The sequence below is a fragment of the Pseudophryne corroboree genome, chromosome 8 (assembly GCF_028390025.1).
Source record: "Pseudophryne corroboree isolate aPseCor3 chromosome 8, aPseCor3.hap2, whole genome shotgun sequence".
Taxonomy (NCBI): domain Eukaryota; kingdom Metazoa; phylum Chordata; class Amphibia; order Anura; family Myobatrachidae; genus Pseudophryne; species Pseudophryne corroboree.
The window spans coordinates 366779873-366789232 of record NC_086451.1 but is presented as its reverse complement, the minus strand read 5'-3'; positions in this window follow the sequence as shown (position 1 = coordinate 366789232).

The following is a 9360-nucleotide window of genomic DNA, read 5'->3' as shown; positions in this document are numbered from 1 at the left end:
GATATATTACTGGCATATAATTCCACACATTTAAAAATGGAGAACAAAAATGTGGAGGGTAAACTAGGGAAAGATCAAGATCCACTTCCACCTTGTGCTGAAGCTGCTGCCACTAGTCATGGCCGAGATTATGAAATGCCATCAATGTCGTCTGCCAAGGCCGATGCCCAATGTCATAGTAGAGAGCATGTTAAATCCAAAAAACAAAAGTTCAGTAAAATGACCCAAAAATCAAAATTAAAAGCGTCTGATGAGAAGCGTAAACTTGCCAATATGCCATTTACGACACGGAGTGGCAAGGAACGGCTGAGGCCCTGGCCTATGTTCATGGCTAGTGGTTCAGCTTCACATGAGGATGGAAGCACTCATCCTCCCGCTAGAAAAATGAAAAGACTTAAGCTGGCAAAAGCACAGCAAAGAACTGTGTTCTTCTAAATCAAAAATCCCCAAGGAGAGTCCAATTGTGTCGGTTGCGATGCCTGACCTTCCCAACACTGGACGGGAAGAGGTGGCGCCTTCCACCATTTGCACGCCCCCTGCAAGTGCTGGAAGGAGCACGCGCAGTCCAGTTCCTGATAGTCAAATTGAAGATGTCACTGTTGAAGTACTCAAGGAGGAGGATATGGGTGTTGCTGGCGCTGAGGAGGAAATTGACAAGGAGGATTCTGATGGTGAGGTGGTTTGTTTAAGTCAGGCACCCGGGGAGACACCTGTTGTCAGTGGGACGAATATGGCCATTGACATGCCTGGTCAAATTACAAAAAAAAAATCACCTCTTCGGTGTGGAATTATTATTATTATTTTTTTTCAATATCATTTTTATTGAAACACGTAAAATACCATAGTGTGTACAGTTTTCTTGATAATAAAAACATGTATGATAACAAAAAAAATTCCGTGTAACGTGTCGTATATAACATCCTTCATGAGGTTATCTAAACATACCATACTGAAAACTTGAGTCAGCAGCACATCCCAATAAGAAAGAGATGCATCTTTTATACAGGAATAAAGTTCAATGTCCTTTCCCATAAGACTATGTGTTTTATGAAACAATTCCCCCCGACCCTCCTTATCGCAATCCGTCTCTCTGTCCCAAAGATGTAGTGGGCTTATTAGGGCAATCATGGCAATACATTTACCGGCGGGTCCCCAGATAATTCCCGGCTAGCGTACCAATGCGTGAGTTTTAGGGATTCGTGTATTCTGGAACGCATGTCAAATGATAGAGTATCGATATAGCTGTCCCAGGTTCCAAAGAACCTAGCTGAATGCTTTTCTTTTTCCAGCATGGTGTCAATCCACTCCATGTTGAATACATGGTGTAGTTTATCTTTAAACAGTTTCAGGGTGGGGGGAGTTGCCTCGATCCATGTCTGCAAGATGGCTTTACGAGCGGTCGCACTTATAATTAATAACAAGCGTTTACATCCCCTCTCTATTCGTTGTTCTCTTGGTAACATACCGAATATTGCCCATATGTCAGTAAAAGGAATATAGTTTACCAAGTTATTGAGAGCAAATTGTCTTACTTTGAGCCAGAATAGTCTCAACATGGGGCATTTCCAGAAGTAATGGTACATATCCGCTATATCAGCGTGGCATCTGGGACAAGAAGCGGATGGTATCAATCCTGCTAAATGTTGTCTATGGGGCGAAAAATAAGCCCTATGGTAAATGTTCAAAAACATTTCCTGATATTGCATTGCTGGAATTGTTTTTCTCGACCAACATAATGTCTTCAACAATCCATCACATGTCAAAGAGGGAATAATGCTTACCTAAGAGTTCATACCCGACTGAATAAGATTGTGGTTAATATTTTGCCTCAAGAAAGTATAGTGGTGTGAGATCGCTCCCTTTACTGTCAAATCCGACTTTAGCAGCACATCTAAAGAATTATTCCAGTCATTGTCAGACAACTTGCCTATCACCGACATAGCATAGTGTTTAGCCTGCATATATGCAAAAGGGTATCTCTGGAAACTCTGGAACCTCTCTTAAGCTTGTGAATATGAAAGAGGTGCTTTAGTGTCCTTGTCTAAAAGTGACCCCACATTATGTAGTCCTTCTGAGTTTAGTCTATCGTATGGTGAGGCTGCCAGCCCGCCCTGAAAGTCAGGATTGTGAAGGAATTGTGAAAAAAGGGAGTTATAGGAGTTTAAGTCTTGTCTATGTCGGAGTATATGCCAAAGACGTTTTGTAGTCCATAATAAAGGGTTATTACGTATATTGTCTTCTACTTCACTATCATGTAGATGTAGCAGACCCATCAAGTTACAGTTAATTAAAAACTGTTGTTCTAGAGAAGTGTTTGTATATAGGCCAGTCTCGTAGATATCTCAACACCGCTGCTTGATTATAATATAAAATATTAGGAAAATTAATCCCTCCATTGGCAACCGGTTGTTGCAATTTTATCAGCCCTATGCGCGGTCTTTTAGCTCCCCAGATAAATCTTCTAAAGTGGGCATTCAATGAACCAATATCCTTTTGAGATAAAAGAAGAGGTAAAGCCTGTAAGCCCTAAGAGCATGTGCGGGTCAGCTCGCCCCCATATTCACCAAGATCTTCAATAAATCGCTGGAGCTACAGAAAGTCCCTTCCTGCCACAAAAGGTCTACTATAGTCCCGGTCCCCAAGAAACCCACTATCACGAACCTGAACGACTACAGGCCGATAGCACTGACGTCTGTGGTCATGAAAACGTTCGAGCGTCTGGTTTTGAATCACCTGAAAACTGTGACTGGCCCCCAACTGGACCCCCTGCAGTTCGCCTATCGCTCGAATCGGTGTGTCGAGGATGCAGTCAACCTGGGCCTGTACTACATTCTACAGCACCTAGACATTCCTGGTACCTACGCGAGGGTCCTGTTTGTCGATTTCAGCTCGGCCTTCAATACAATCGTCCCCACAATCCTCCACCCCAAATTACTTCGCCTAGGGGTCCCAGAAGCTACCTGTTCCTGGATAATAGACTTCCTGACAGATAGGACACAGGTGGTGAAAGCGGGGGAATTCACCTCTCAAGCGCGGTCCATCAGTACAGGGGCCCCTCAGGGCTGTGTCCTCTCACCCCTGCTCTTCTCCCTGTACACAAATGACTGTACCTCAGAGGCGCAATCCGTAAGGATCATCAAATTTGCCGATGACACCACCGTCATCAGCCTCATCAAGGATGGGGACGAATCGGCCTATAGACGGGAAGTAGACCGGCTGGCCCAGTGGTGCATCCACAACAACCTTGACCTTAACCCCCTCAAAACTGTCGAGATGATAGTGGACTTCAGGAAGAAGTCATCTAGTGCACCTCCGCTAACGATTGCTGACAGTGTGGTATCGCTAGTGGACTCCCCACAAGTTTCTAGGGACCACAATCTCCAGGGACCTTAAATGGGGTCCAACACTGACGCCACTGTTGGGAAAGCGCAGCAGAGGTTGTTCTTCCTCAGGCAACTAAGGAAGTTCAACATCCCACAGAAGCTCCTGCTCCTCTTCTACTCCGCGATTGTGGAATCGGTACTGTGCTCCTCGATACTCGTATGGTACAGCTCCGCCAGCGCGAGGGACATATGCAGGCTCCAAAAGGTGGTCAGAACCGCAGAGAAGATCATCGGGGCCGACCTTCTCTCAGTCCAGGACCTGTACTTGTCCAGAGCTAAAAAGCGGGCAATGAAGATCGTAAAAGACCAGCTACACCCCGGCCACAGCATGTTTAACTTGCTTCCTTCAGGCAGGCGTTACAGGGCTGTCCCCGCCAGTTCCACCAGAAGCCTCAAAAGTTTCTTTCCCCAAGCTGTCCGCCTGCTGAACTCCTGAACATTGACTGACTAGACGTACATGTAACTCACTTGTGTCCCTACGGTATACCTATCTGTGTAACTTTACTTGACACACACACACACACACACACACACACACACACACCCCCCCCCCTCTGCTTACCTGTTACCTACTTGGCTGTTGTATAGCAAACCGAAGACAAATTCCTAGTATACGTAAGTATACCTGGCCAATAAAGCTGATTCTGATATATATCCATCTTGGAAACGTCACCATTTTAATGAGATTCGCTCTCCCCACATACGACAGCATCAAGTGTGCCCGGCCCTCTAGCTCCCTTGGCGTATCTGTTAGTGCCGTAGAGATGTTTAATCTGTATAGCTCTGCTGGCCGTTTGGGAAGGCGAATACCTAAGTAGTCAATGTATGATCTTGCCCACCTCACTGCTAATAGTCGTCCCCAGTGCGGAGTGGTAGTCCGAGGATTCAAATAGAGACCCACTGACTTAGCCAGGTTAACTGTGAATCCTGAGATTTCACCAAATTCTCCCAGTTTCCCTAAAATTTTTTGCAGAGGCGATTTCGGGTCATCGATAAATAATAATACGTCATCCGCAAAGGCAGACAATTTTATTTCTGCCCCACCCACCTTTATGCCCTTAAATTCCGTCCAAGATTGTAGAATGCGGAACAGAGGGTCTATACATAGATTAAACAGTAAGGGGGATAATGGGCAGCCCTGGCGTGTTCCCCGAATCATATATATGTGGTCTCCCCTCACTCACACATTAATTAAAAAAGATGTTTCTCTGATGTCCTAGTGGATGCTGGGAACTCCGTAAGGACCATGGGGAATAGACGGGCTCCGCAGGAGACTGGGCACTCTTAAAAGAAAGATTAGGTACTATATCTGGTGTGCACTGGCTCCTCCCTCAATGCCCCTCCTCCAGACCTCAGTTAGAATCTGTGCCCGGCCAGAGCTGGAGGCACCTAGTGGGCTCTCCTGAGCTCACTAGAAAAGAAAGTATTTGTTAGGTTTTTTATTTTCAGTGAGATCTGCTGGCAACAGACTCACTGCTACAAGGGACTGAGGGGAGAGAAGCAAACCTACCTGCTTGCAGCTAGCTTGTGCTTCTAAGGCTACTGGACACCATTAGCTCCAGAGGGATCGAACACAGGGCCCGACCTCGATCGTCCGTTCCCGGAGCCGCGCCGCCGTCCCTCTTGCAGAGCCAGAAGACGGAAGATAAAGATGAAAAACGGCGGCTGAAGACTCCTGTCTTCATTAAGGTAGCGCACAGCACTGCAGCTGTGCGCCATTGCTCCCATAGCACACCACACACTCCGGTCACTGTTGGGTGCAGGGCGCTGGGGGGGGGGGGGGGCGCCCTGGGCAGCAATTAGTTTACCTTTTGGCACAAATAGCACATAATACAGTGTATAACACTGTATATGTGCAAAAAACCCCGCCATTAACATTATAAAAAGCGGGAGAAGCCCGCCGCTGAGGGGGCGGGGCTATCTTCCTCAGCACAGCCAGCGCCATTTTCTCTTCACAGCTCCGCTGGAAGGACGCTCCCCAGGCTCTCCCCTGCAGTAGTCAGTACAACAAGGGTAAAAAAGAGAGGGGGGGCACATAAATTTAGGCGCAAATTGGTGTTAATAAGCAGCTATTGGGAAAAATTACTCAGTATAGTGAAAATCCCTGTGTTATATAGCGCTGTGGTGTGTGCTGGCATACTCTCTCTCTGTCTCCCCAAAGGACTTTGTGGGGTCCTGTCCTCAGTCAGAGCATTCCCTGTGTGTGTGCGGTGTGTCGGTACGGCTGTGTTGACATGTTTGATGTGGAGGGCTACGTGGAGGCGGAGTAGGAGCCGATAAGTGTGATGTCGCCCGCTACGGGGCCGACACCGGAGTGGATGGATATGTGGAAGGTATTAACCGACAGTGTCAACTCTTTACATAAAAGGTTTGATGACGTAACAGCCTTGGGACAGCCGGCATCTCAGCCCGCGCCTGCCCAGGCGTCTCAGAGGCCATCAGGGGCTCAAAAACGCCCGCTAGCTCAGATGGCAGACACAGATGTCGACACGGAGTCTGACTCCAGTGTAGACGAGGATGAGACAAATGTACAGTCCACAAGGGCCATCCGATGCATGATTACGGCAATGAAAAATGTGTTGCACATTTCTGACATTAACCCGGGTACCACTAAAAAGGGTATTATGTTCGGGGAGAAAAAGCAGCCAGTGACTTTTCCCCCATCTGATGAATTAAATGAATTGTGTGAAGACGCGTGGTGTTCCCCTGATAAGAAACTAGTGATTTCTAAGAGGTTACTGATGGCGTACCCTTTCCCGCCAACGGATAGGTTACGCTGGGAGACATCCCCTAGGGTGGACAAGGCGCTCGCACGATTATCTAAAAGGGTGGCACTGCCGTCTCAGGATACGGCCGCCCTAAAGGAGCCTGCAGATAGAAAGCAGGAGGCTATCCTGAAGTCTGTATATACACACTCAGGTACTATACTGAGACCTGCTATTGCTTCAGCATGGATGTGTAGTGCTGCAGCAGCATGGTCTGATACCCTGTCAGACAACATTGATACCCTCGACAGGGATGCTATTTTGCTAACCATAGAGCATATAAAGGACGTTGTCTTGTATATGAGGGATGCACAGAGGGACATTTGCCGGCTGGCATCTAGAATTAATGCAATGTCTATTTCTGCCAGGAGAGTATTATGGACTCGGCAGTGGACAGGTGATGCTGATTCTAAAAGGCACATGGAGGTTTTGCCTTATAAGGGTGAGGAATTGTTTGGGGACGGTCTCTCGGACCTCGTATCCACAGCAACAGCTGGGAAGTCGACTTTTTTACCTCAGGTTTCCTCACAGCCTAAGAAAGCACCGTATTATCAAGTACAGTCCTTTCGGCCTCAGAAAGGCAAGCGGGTCAGAGGCGCATCCTTTCTGCCCAGAGGCAGGGGTAGAGGGAAAAAGCTGCACCAGACAGCCAGTTCCCAGGAACAAAAATCCTCCCCTGCTTCCACTAAGTCCACCGCATGATGCTGGGGCTCCACAGGTGGAGCCAGGTGCGGTGGGGGCGCATCTCTGGAACTTCAGCGACCAGTGGGTTTGCTCACAGGTGGATCTCTGGGTTCTACAAGTGGTATCTCAGGGATACATGCTGGAGTTCGAGGCGACTCCCCCTCGCCGTTACCTCAAATCAGCCTTGCCAGCGGCTCCCAGGGAAAGGGAGGTAGTGCTGGCGGCTATTCACAAGAAGTACCTTCAGCAGGTGATAATCAAGGTTCCCCTCCTTCAACAGGGACGAGGTTACTATTCCACAATGTTTGTGGTACCGAAACCAGACGGTTCGGTGAGACCCATTCTAAATTTGAAATCCTTGAACACTTATGTAAGGAAGTTCAAGTTCAAAATGGAATCGCTCAGGGCGGTTATTGCAAGCCTGGAAGAGGGGGATTTTATGGTGTCGCTGGACATCAAGGACGCTTATCTGCATGTCCCCATTTACCCACCTCACCAGGAGTACCTCAGGTTTGTGGTACAGGACTGTCATTACCAATTCCAGACGTTGCCGTTTGGTCTGTCCACGGCACCGAGGGTATTTACCAAGGTAATGGCCGAAATTATGATACTCCTTCGGAAGAAGGGAGTTATAATTATCCCGTACTTGGACGATCTCCTTATAAAGGCGAGGTCCAAGGAGCAGTTGTTAGTCAACGTAGCACTATCTCGGGAAGTGCTGCAACAGCACGGCTGGATTCTGAATATCCCAAAGTCGCAGCTGATTCCTGCGACGCGTCTGCTGTTCTTGGGCATGATTCTGGACACAGAACAGAAGAAGGTGTTTCTCCCGGTGGAGAAGGCCCAGGAATTGTCATCTCTGGTCAGGGACCTCCTGAAACCAAAACAGGTGTCGGTGCATCACTGCACGCGAGTCCTGGGAAAGATGGTAGCTTCTTACGAAGCAATTCCCTTCGGCAGGTTCCATGCAAGGATCTTTCAGTGGGATCTGTTAGACAAGTGGTCCGGATCGCATCTTCAGATGCATCGGCTGATCACCCTGTCCCCGAGGGCCAGGGTGTCTCTGCTGTGGTGGCTGCAGAGTGCTCATCTTCTCGAGGGCCGCAGATTCGGCATACAGGACTGGGTCCTGGTGACTACGGATGCAAGCCTCCGAGGTTGGGGGGCAGTCACTCAGGGAAGGAACTTCCAAGGACAGTGGTCAAGTCAGGAGACTTCCCTTCACATAAATATTCTGGAACTAAGGGCCATTTACAACGCCCTGAGTCAAGCAGAACCCCTGCTTCAAAACCAACCGGTGCTGATTCAGTCAGACAACATCACGGCGGTCACCCATGTAAACCGACAGGGCGGCACAAGAAGCAGGATGGCGATGGCAGAAGCCACAAGGATTCTTCGATGGGCGGAGAATCACGTGCTAGCACTGTCAGCAGTGTTAATTCCGGGAGTGGACAACTGGGAAGCAGACTTCCTCAGCAGGCACGACCTCCACCCTGGAGAGTGGGGACTTCATCCAGAAGTCTTCACGCTGGTTGTAAATCGTTGGGAACGGCCACAGGTAGACATGATGGCGTCCCGTCTCAACAAAAAGCTAAAAAAATATTGCGCCAGGTCAAGAGACCCTCAGGCGATAGCTGTGGACGCACTAGTGACACCGTGGGTGTACCAGTCGGTTTATGTGTTCCCTCCTCTTCCTCTCATACCCAAGGTACTGAGGATTGTAAGAAAGAGAGGAGTAAGAACTATACTCATCGTTCCGGATTGGCCAAGAAGAACTTGGTACCCAGAACTACAAGAAATGATCAGAGGACCCATGGCCTCTGCCTCTCAGACAGGACCTGTTACAGCAGGGGCCCTGTCTGTTCCAAGACTTACCGCGGCTGCGTTTGACGGCATGGCGGTTGAACGCCGGATCCTAACGGAAAAGGGCATTCCAGATGAAGTGATTCCTACGCTGATAAAACCTAGGAAAGACCTACAGTCAGGAGTGACTATGGGCCTAAAATTAGGATCCATAAAGGTCCAGATTTCGGCCCTATCTATTTTCTTTCAAAAAGAACTGGCTTCACTGCCTGAAGTTCAGACGTTTGTTAAGGGAGTGCTGCATAGTCAGCCCCCTTTTGTGCCTCAAGTGGCACCTTGGGATCTTAACGTTGTGTTGGATTTCCTGAAATCCCACTGGTTTGAGCCACTTAAGAACGTGGAGCTAAAATATCTCACGTGGAAAGTGGTCATGCTCTTGGCCTTAGCTTCGGCTAGGCGTGTGTCAGAATTGGCGGCTTTGTCGTGTAAAAGCCCTTATCTGATCTTCCATATGGACAGGGCAGAATTGAGGACTCGTCCCCAATTTCTCCCTAAGGTGGTATCAGCGTTTCATTTGAACCAACCTATTGTGGTGCCTGCGGCTACTAGGAACTTGGAGGGCTCCAAGTTACTAGATGTAGTCAGGGTTTTGAAAATCTATGTAGCCAGGACGGCTGGAGTCAGGAAAACTGACTCGCTGTTTATCCTGCATGCGCCCAACAAGC